The sequence below is a fragment of the Centrocercus urophasianus genome, unplaced genomic scaffold (assembly GCF_019232065.1).
Source record: "Centrocercus urophasianus isolate 14NV4802_14NV808 unplaced genomic scaffold, USGS_Curo_1.0 seq_25, whole genome shotgun sequence".
NCBI classification, from domain to species: Eukaryota; Metazoa; Chordata; class Aves; order Galliformes; family Phasianidae; genus Centrocercus; species Centrocercus urophasianus.
In genome coordinates, this window is record NW_024884811.1 from 14583521 (window position 1) to 14593895 (window position 10375).

Sequence of the window (10375 nt, forward strand, 5' to 3'; positions counted from 1 at the left end):
TACCATGATCTTTGTGTTTATTTCTAGGCTAAGTGAGAAAAAACAAAGCTGTTTTCTGAGAATTTGGTGCCATGCACTGTAGATAGAACTACACTGTAGAGTAGTTTATGGTCTATAGCATCCCTTCCTCAGCATGAGCTACAGCATATATGGCAATCATTTTCCCAAGCGCAAGCAAATTGTGCTAAACCTCATACAAATTTACAGCCAGATTTACGTAGATGAATTTGTTCCACGTTTCTCTAATATTTTACACTCTTTCCCTAAAATCCAGTTTTATTTCCTACAGCAGTAGTCTCATAACTTTCACTCACCAGGAAAATTCTGAATCTACTTTGCAATGTATTTGTCTCCTAATAACAACAGTATGTTAACTTCCAGGCTGCCGAAATGTTACAGCTGTGTAGAGGTGATCTAATCTGAGTGTTCTCACATTTGTGAAATCACAACCATTTTCTGATGAGAAAATGTCTTTCAGCAGTGATATTGGACAATAGTTATGACAAAGAGAAATATGAAATGAAACTTGACTTTTAAAAATACCAAAGTTTGTAGAGTAGCAAGAGGGAGCTTTTTATAGGGAAAACAAAAAAAAAAAATCTCTAGCGAACAGGAAGTTTAGAGGAATGAGGAATGAGCACAGTCTGAAAAGTCAGAGTCATATCCTGATGCTGATCATACAAGTACCCTACAGACATTATTTAGTTTGAACTTAAAAATGTCTTTACCCCCACTTTCCTACCACTCTGAGTAAGGCAAACCACTATGGTCAAAGCCACAAAGCAAGTAAGTGTCAAAATTCCAGTGCCTCAGGTGTCTAAGATGAATGTATCTCAGAAGAAACAGAAATTATCCTAGGTTGTTAAAGCTCAGTGCCCTGAATACAAGTCATGGAGTGTTTGTTCACTTCTGACTTTGTACCTACACAACAGGGAGAATTAGGTTACCTGCCTATTTGACCATACCTAGAACCTGCATATTTAACAGCCATCTTCTTGACTATTTCTGTTTTTTGTCCTCTTTATTCAGTTTTGTCAAGTCTGGATCTTTATGGACCAAATGGGTTCCCTTGAAATGGATATAAATTGAAAAACATCCAAAATCACAGTTTTTCTCTCATAAACAAATCACAACAAATCTGAGCCTCTCTTTTTTGAATTAGGAACTTGTAATAGGAATTTCTCTATGCCCCTTTGTGTAACCTAAGAATGAAAATAATAACTCAGAGAAAAATGTATTTAAAAAAAAAAAGAAAAAAAAAAGAGTCAGTAAGGAAATGTTGACATGACTAAATACTACTAACCAAATTTTGTAATTTTAGAATAAAAAGTATGACTTATACAAGGCAAGAGGTGGGTGCAGATGTTTTCCAAATGCACACCAAAAACTGATACAGTGCTTTCTCTTCTAGAAGGTTAGTGTAAAACTCACATTTGGCAATTTGATGCTAGATACTGATAAATTAAACTAACATAAAAAGGAGGATAAAATAGTTTTACTGCATTCCCCAGTGTGTGCTATTTACGAGATAGATAAAGAAGATGTAAAATTCAAGTACAGATTGCCAGTAGGGCAGCAAGGCTACCAGAAAAAGCCAGGACCTACTGCAAGGAGACACGCTTTTTAAAAATGGATGAAAAGACAACCAAACTTAGCATGAGAGGTAATTCTAGAGAATTAGGGGAATCACAGAATCACAGAATGGTTGAAATTGAAAGGGACCTTCACAGGTCAATTACTCCAACCTCTTGCTCAAACAGAGATATCCAGAGCAGAATGGCCAGGACCATGTCCAGGTGGTTTTTGAAGATTCCAAAGACAATGACTCCACAGCCTCTCTGTGCAGTCTTTGACAGCACTCCATCACTAGCTCAGCACATGAGCGTTTCCTGGTGTTCAGACGGGACCTCTTGTGCTCCAGTTTGCACATACTGTCTCTTGTTCTGACACTGGGCACCACTAAAACATATCTGGCTCCATCCACTTTGCATTCTTCCTTCAGCTATTAAAAGAAATTAATACATTTCTCCCCCTGAGCCTTATTTTCTCCAGGCTGAGCAGTTCCAGCTCTCTACATTTGCTTATAGATTAATCATTTCAGTCCTTTGGTCATCTCACTGGTCCTCTGCATGAATATATCCATGCCTACTTTGTACTGGAGCCCAGAACTGGACACAATACTCTCTCACTGTCTCAGTAGCAGAGCTGAAGGATAACCTCTTTTGACTTGTTGATGAGACTGGCTAATGCAGCCAAGAATCAGAAAATCACAGAAACAGAATCACAAGGTTGCAAAGAACCTACAAGATCATCTAGTCCAACCATCCTCCTATCATCATTGCTACCACAAGCTAATAAACCGTATCTCATTACATCTCATCCAGATGCCTCTTGAACATTGCCAGGAATGGTGACTCCACCACCTCCCTGAGCAGGCCATTTCAGTGCCTGACCACTCTTTGACAGAAAAAGTTCTTCCTAATATCTAATCTAAATCTCCCCTGGCACAACTTGTGGCCATTTCCCCGGGTCCTGTTTGTTGCCTGAGAGAAGAGGCCAAACCCCTCCTCATCACAGCCGCCCTTCGGGAAGTTGAAGTTGAATACTGTTTACTGTTAATTGTCCACCCTCAGCAAGTTTGCTGATGATACAAAGCTGGTAGGAGTGGCTGGCATACTGAAAGGTTGTGTTGCCATTCAACAACAGCTGGGCAGAACAATGAGTTGGGTAGAAAGGAACCTGATGAGGTAACAAGACCAAGTCTTTCATCTGGAAAGGAATCACCTAGGGAGGAATAGCTGCATGCATCAGTACAGGTTAGGGGGTGACCTGCCAGAGAGGAGGTCTGCAGAGAAGGACCTGAGTATTCTGGAGGACAACAGGTTGGCCATGAGCCAGCAATGTACCTTGTGGCCAAGGCCATCAATGGTACCCTGGAGTGCATTAAAAAGTGCATGGACAGCAGGTCAAGGGAGGTGATCCTTGCCTTCTACTCTGCCCTGGGTAGGCCACATTTAGAATACTGCATCCAGTTCTGGGATCCTCACTTCAAAAAAAACAGCAATCTCCTAGAAGGAGTTCAGCAGAGGGCCACAAAAATTGTAAAGGGCCTGGAGCATTCCCCTGATGAGGAAAGGCTGAGTTATCTGGGTCTGTTCAGCCTGGTGAAAAGAAGACTGAGAGGAGACGTAAATACTGCTTATATATCTAAATTGAGGTGGAAGGCAAGTGGATGAGGCCATGCTCTTCTCAGTGGTGTGCAGTGATAGGACAAGGAATAATGGCCTAAAACTTGAACATAGGAAATTCCAGACAAACATGTGGAATAAGTTCTTAAGGTAAGGGTGATGGAGCACTGGAATGAGTTGCCCAGAGAGCTTGTGGAGTTTTCTTCTATGGAGATGTTCAAAACCCATCTGCACACCTACCTGTTTGACCTGCTTTAGCAGGGTGGTTAAATGTAATGATTTCTTCAAGTCCCTTCCAACCCCTGCAATCCTGTGATTCTGTCTTAGCATCAGGACATACTGCTGACTCACGTTCAACCTGGTGTTCACCAGGACTCCCATGTTCTTTCCTGCAGAGCTGACTTCCAGCTTGGTGCTCCCAGCACTGGTGCCAGAAGCTATTCCTTTCTAGCTGCAGGACTTTGCATTTCTCCTCACTAAACTCCATGAGATTCTTGTCAGCCCACTTCTCTAGCCTGTTGAGTTCCCTCTTGATGGCTGCATGGCTTTCTGGTGAATGAGCCACTACCCCCAGTTTTGTGTCATCCACAAATGTGCTGAGGTGCACTCTGTCCCATTGTCCAAATCAGTAATGAAGATGTTAATCAAGGCTGGACTCAGAATCGACCTCTGGAGTACTCCACTTATTACTGTCCTCCAACTAGACTTTGCAATTTCAGCCATTACCCTCTGGGCCCAACCATTCAGCTTCACCATCTGCTCTGCCAGCCCACCATCCAACTTCTTCACTGTGAGGCTCTGATCAGGGACAGTGTTAAAGGCCTTACTGAAGTTCAGGATGACAAAATCCATTCTCTCCCTCAATGTCTCCTTATCTATCAGACTGCTTGTTTCATTATACAAGCTTGTCATGTTGGTCAGAGATGACCTTCCCTTGGTGAATCTGTGCTGAGCACTCTTCATGATACTGAGCACTTTGATCTTCAAAGAGGTCCCATGGTCATGCAACCCAGATCCTTGCTGATGATGCTTGTTCCACAGACAATTACTGGAAAAAGAGACAGACAAAACCAAATGTAATACATGATTTTTCTCAAGAAGTCAAAACAAAAAGTGTTGAATTATAGAATCATAGACTTAAAGAATTACAGAATTGTAGAATCATAGAATCATAAAATAATTTGGGTTGGAAGGGACCTTAAAGATAATCTAGATACAAAACCCTTTTTCTGTGGGCAGGGACACCGTCCATAAAAACAGATTGTTCTAAGCCCCATCCAAACTAGCCTTGAAGACCTCCACAGCTCTGGACGAGCTGTTCCAGTGCCTAACCACTCCCACAGATATGAATTTCTTCCTGGTGTTTAATCCAAATCTACCCTCTTTCAGTTTAAAAACATTACGTACTGTCCTACTGATGCAATGACTGATAGTGTCTCTCCATCTTTCCAGTAGGTCTCATTTAGGCACTGAAGGGCTATTACAAGACCTTCCCAGGGTACTCTCCAACAACCCCAGTTCAGCCTGTTTTCACAGGAGGTGTGTTCCAGCCCTTCAATTTTCTTCAGGGCCCAACTCTAGACTTGTTCTAACATGTCTGCGTCCTCGTGCTGAGGGCTGCAGGGCTGAACACAGTACTGAAGGTGGGGCCTTACAAGACAGAGTAGAGGATCATCTCCACTACCCTGCTTAGCCATGTTTCTTTTGATGTAGCCCAGGATAGAGTTGCCTTTTTGGCCAAAGTGCCAAATCATTATAAGTTTTCCATCACCAAAAGCTCCTGAGTCCTTATCTTCATGGCTGCTCACAGTCCATTCTCTGACAAGCCTGTATTTCTGCTTTGTGCACCTGACAAAGGTGAAGGACCTTCCACTGCACTTTCTTGAACATCATGAGTTTTGCATGCGCCACCTCTCAAGGCCGTCAGGGTTCCTCTGGATGGCATCTATTCCCCATCACTGATAAGTATGTAAAATACCAGTCCCAATACAGACTCATAAGGAATACCACTTGTTGCTGGTCTCCACTAGCAGTTGAACGTAATGATTTCAATGTGATCATCAGCCAATTCCTCACCCACCAAGTGGTCCATCTGTCAAGTCTATGTCTCTCTAGTTTAGAGTCAAGAATATTGTGTGGGACAATTTCAAATGCTTTACACAAGCCCAGATAGATTGCATCAGTTGCTCTTCCCTTTTCTATCAGTGATGTAAAACCATTGTAGAAAGCCATCAAAATCATTAGGCACTATGTGCCCCTAGTGAAGTCATGCCTATCACCAATCACCTCTGTTTTATATGAGACTTCGTATAGTTTTCAGGGGTATCTGCTTCGTGATCTTGCTGGGTACAGAAATAAGACCAACTGGCCTATAGTTCACTGTGTCTTCCTTTTTTTAAAATTAAAAATGCGGCTATTTCCCCTGTTCCAATCACTAAATCACTAGGAACTTCATCAGACTACCACAGCTTTTTAAATACGATGGATAGTAGCTGAGCAGCTTACAAAAAAAAAAAAAAAAAAAAGAGAAATGACAAAAGAAGAGCATAATGAAAAATAAAGAGCACAGAGAGGCTTGATTTTTCTCCCTATAGCATGTATCACATGACAATTATCTAAATAACATAAATTCATTATCGACTTCTACCTGTTACCGCCTCTGTTACCTCAGTGGTGTTAATGTGACTAGAAGTATGGAAAAATACAACGTAGCTAGGGCACTGCCAGCTATCAAATGAAATGTTTTTCTCAAGCAGACTGATTTCAGGGTTTCATAAGAGACCTGAGCTTTTAGCATCATGGCATTTTTTAGTAGAATTTCAAAACATAGCTAAGCAGGTCAACTATCAAACTCCTTACAGTTCACAGTCTGTAAGGGTTAGGAATGATGGGCCAGACTCCAGAAGAAGTTCACATGTTTGGATGCTAAATATTGTGAAGCCCAAAAGTCAGCCACCAGCTGTGGACTTAAAAACCAGGGCCAGAATATATAATGTGCACAAACAGAAGAAGCTACATCCAGCCAGCATGACACACTGCCAAGAGGGATGCATCTGAAATTCTCCCTCTCTTCTGGACACAGCGCCTCTCCAGGGAAGAAACACACCATGCCAAAATCCTTTTCTGTATGCTGGAATGTGTGTACGCATGCAGTGTCATTTGGGCCACAGATACTGGCCACTCTTTATTCAAGATAGAGAGTGGTCACCACCTTCCTTTTGCAAAGTGGCCTCACAATTAATTAGCACTGCTTGGAAATGGACTTTTATTCACCTTAAGCATTGCCAAACAAAATATTGTGTTTATCTATTTAATATGGGTGGGGGCAGAGTACTCTTTCAGATGTGGTGATACTGCCTACCAGTATATTTTTTTGCTCTTAAGAATTCGTAGAACTAGTTGACCATATCAGTGACCAAGAAATGCTCTACAGTGGTGGAAACATCACTGCTGCTTCAGTTAAAATCTGTGGGCCATTGAGTCAAGCACAGAAGTGCTAGAACAGAGTCACTGTGTAAGCCACATGCCATGACCACATTATGTGATGTAAGAGCATGCCTATTTCACAGCCAGGCCTGAGGCAGAATACAGGTGCCGAAGTTAAGAGATACAAAAAACTGCTGAATATCTCCACAGTGTCTCTCTTGTTTTGGAAACCTGCATTGTGCTGGTGACAGCATGGGATGCATAGAACCTTCAGGTAGGAGATAGATGACACTGTAATTCCAGCCCTGACAACTGCAATCTCCTCCCAGAATATCCCTGACTGAAGACTGATAGACTATAAGAGCTTACAGAAAATCTTCAAGTCTCAGCCAAATATTAGCCAGTCATCAGAAGTGAACTGGGAGAGGTTAGCTTAAATTCTTAGCAAATACCACTGATGGCAATTTAAAATAATTGGTTTTGCCTTGCAGTTCAGCTGGTTAAGATGCACACCAAGAGAACTGCTGTACTGCAGCTGAGGGGCAATAGCTCTAACATTTCTTTTGGTCAATCACTTCTAAACGGATGAACGTATTAGCAATTTAAATCCCTGTGGCAGTCTAAGCTAGAGACTGCCAAACCAGAGCCTTCACAAACAAGCCTTGGTTTAAATAATTACTCAAGTCTATTCTTGATTCCAGAAGACAATTTACCTGTGTGCTACATTACCCAGAACAATATGTCTAGAACTACACTAACGTGAACAATAGATTGCAACTTAAGATTTTAAAAGAGCAGGGATGCTTTTTCCTACAGATATTCAGTGGACTTTGTCTTTAACTGAATTTATAAAAAGAAGTGGTCAGCAAGTCCAAGTCACATGAGAAACTTGGCTGAGAAGTCCAAAGGCTGAAGTACAAATTCTTCCTTCATGTTTCCTTTGACATAGTTTGCCTTCTCTCCTTTTGACAGCACTGAAGCTTCACTGAAAATGTACTTTCTAGGCCAGTTTTCCATTAATTCTATTCCCGTATATTCCAAAGTGAGAATTGCCTAGGGACAACTACATCTTCCAAACAAGTCCTGCTCTCACCAGCATTTCTTTTAACACTAAGATAAAAGTTAGCAAGTCCCTTTACGTTCATTTACTTATTGTGTGTCTGAAACATCTGTCGCATCCCAAGGAAGCTTCTAGGAGCAGACAGTTTACCTTATGGCAAATTCCAAGGCAGTATTTAAAGTTCAAATGAAATTCCACTATTCAAAGTGGGAGGTTTAAGAAAAAAAGTCTCAGGTCTGTCAGTAAAATGTTTAATTATGGACAAGATGACACACACATAGTAAAGCCCACAAAGGCAGCAACACCGCTGTGGAAGCACATTCCAATAAAATCTTAAAAGATTACTTTAATAATAAACCGTGCATTCTTGAGCAAGCCATTGCAGGATTAGCTACCACACTGCTTTGCTGCAAGCAGATTTTTCACAAACTGTTATTGATACTACTTTCAAGGCACTCATGTTTCTACAATTAAAGTGAATGTCTTCTGAAAGTCTCTGCACTTCTGTGTTTTCATTTCACTCTGCAATCCCAGTTTTCCACCCAGACTGGAATCCCAGTGAACCTAATGACAGACTGTGGTTTAGGCAGAGTTAACGTCCGGAAAAGCAATAGAAAAACTCACTGAAGTGAAGCTTTCCAGCTGCAACTTTGAGATAATTTTAGACCTGTTTGTGAAGTCTTCAGGCCGATACTGTTTTCTGCAATAAGCAGTTGATTTAAAACAAAAAAACCTTGGGTAGGCACTGAACTTACGCCAGCAACAGTAAGATCAGACACAACAAATGAGAGAAAAAAAAAGTCATCGTCCTGGAAAACAGAGCACTCTCTCTGCTATAATCTTTTAGGAGTCAGGCTTAAAGTCATAACAGCCATTGTTCATTTGGTTCTGTTCTTACTGTGGTGAAATACAAATCTTTTTACTTTTCATGAAGTGCAAAGCACGCCCTTTGAGTCCTGTAGTGCACTATAGACGAAATAGCTGAATTCCTGTGGGGCTTTCTGCCTGGATTCCTCCTACACTCACAAAGCAATCCTATTACATATGTTTAATGTAACAGTTCTGAATTTTACAGTTTAGTTCAACACTGTGGGATATCAGGGGAGCTGTTCAGAGTTGAATTGCAAAATAGATAGTGTAGTCCTTTAAGACCTGAGACATTTTCTATTCCCTAAGAAAACGGTCATTTTTTCCAGTTAGTTATTAACCATTTATCAGTTAAAAAAACCTTTTTCCATGATGTTATTAGTTATGTCTCAAGCGCTGGTAGGTAGTGAAGAACTCTTGGCGTTTCTGCAGTAGGTGTAATTTCACAGCGCCCTGAAAGGACTCGTAAGTGGCTTCCTATAGTGAATGAAAAATATTTTAATCTCTTGCATTTCAACAAGAAATACTATGAATCATATTTGTAGCCGTTACTACAACTAGTCAAGGTATTTCGGGGCTTAGGTTTCATACCAGGCAAAGCACAAGTGTTAGTCCTGCTTATGCCAGCAGCAGTCTGACTGCGCTATAGAAACTGCTTTGTTTCTATAGCTGTGTTTAAAGCAGGCACAATCTCATCCTTCATTTGAGGCAGGCTGCGTCGCTCACTTCCACAATACGTGCTGAGCAAAGCATCACTCTTTAGAACGCATACTGCCCCAGCACAGAGAAGCTCCAGCCTCACTGATAGGTCTCCAGCTCAGGGCGTTCGCAATAATGTACAGTGCAGTACAAGCAGTACAAAACCAACATTGTTAAACATGAATAAGACAGTGTCCCCACGAATTCACATCTAATCCTTCAAACAGCGACATGTGCATGGCCAGCAACCTGCTAACTGCAGCAAATGCCTTACTTACGTAGTATGTACTTCCTTCCGTGAACACTAGGCTGGAGTACAAAAACGTGTCTCTCAGAGTCATTTATGGTTAAAATTAGCACTTCTGAAATCAAAGACTGATATAGGCAAACAACACAAAACTGACAGGTTTTGGTTACCAAAGGCACAGGGCTCCTACAATTGCACAGTGCAATTCCAGGTCTGAGCAGCATCACATTGTGTCAAGGAATGCATTGTGCCACTTGGATGTGCTTCATGACCAGATGCACCCATCAGTTTAGAATTCTGAACTACCCAGTAATAAAATCATTTTGTATTAATTATTTTCTTCTTTTTGTAAAACAGTTTAAAATATCTACCAAATTCATTACCACTTCAAAGGAAAAATGTCTTTTTTAATATTTTTTAACGTCAGGTATTGCTGCAGAGGGCAATAGCACAGATTTGGACAGAAATGTTTTGCACTGTTTTTGAGAAAATGAATGTTAGATTAAGTTTGTAGTTTTGAGGGGAAAAAGTAAAAAAAAAAAAAAAAAAAAAAAGGGAGAGAGAGAGAGATCCCTTCTGCAAGGACAAAGCATGAGTTTTTATCAGAGGTTCTTTCATACAAATTGGAAAATTGCTGTACCGCACTGGGAAACAAAACATTATTGAGGCTTTAATAAAGATGAGTGCAAATTATGGAGGTCAGGTCTGGATGTGACCCAGAAACAGAATCGTACCATCCCAGTATGGTTTCAGCTAGCCATGGATTTGTGGGGGAGAAAGGACGGACTTATGACTTTGGTGTTTTTGCAGAAAATAAGCATTCGGTTTGGATTGGATTTTTAACAACGCTGCCGCACCTGCCTAAAAACAGATGGTCACAAAGACACA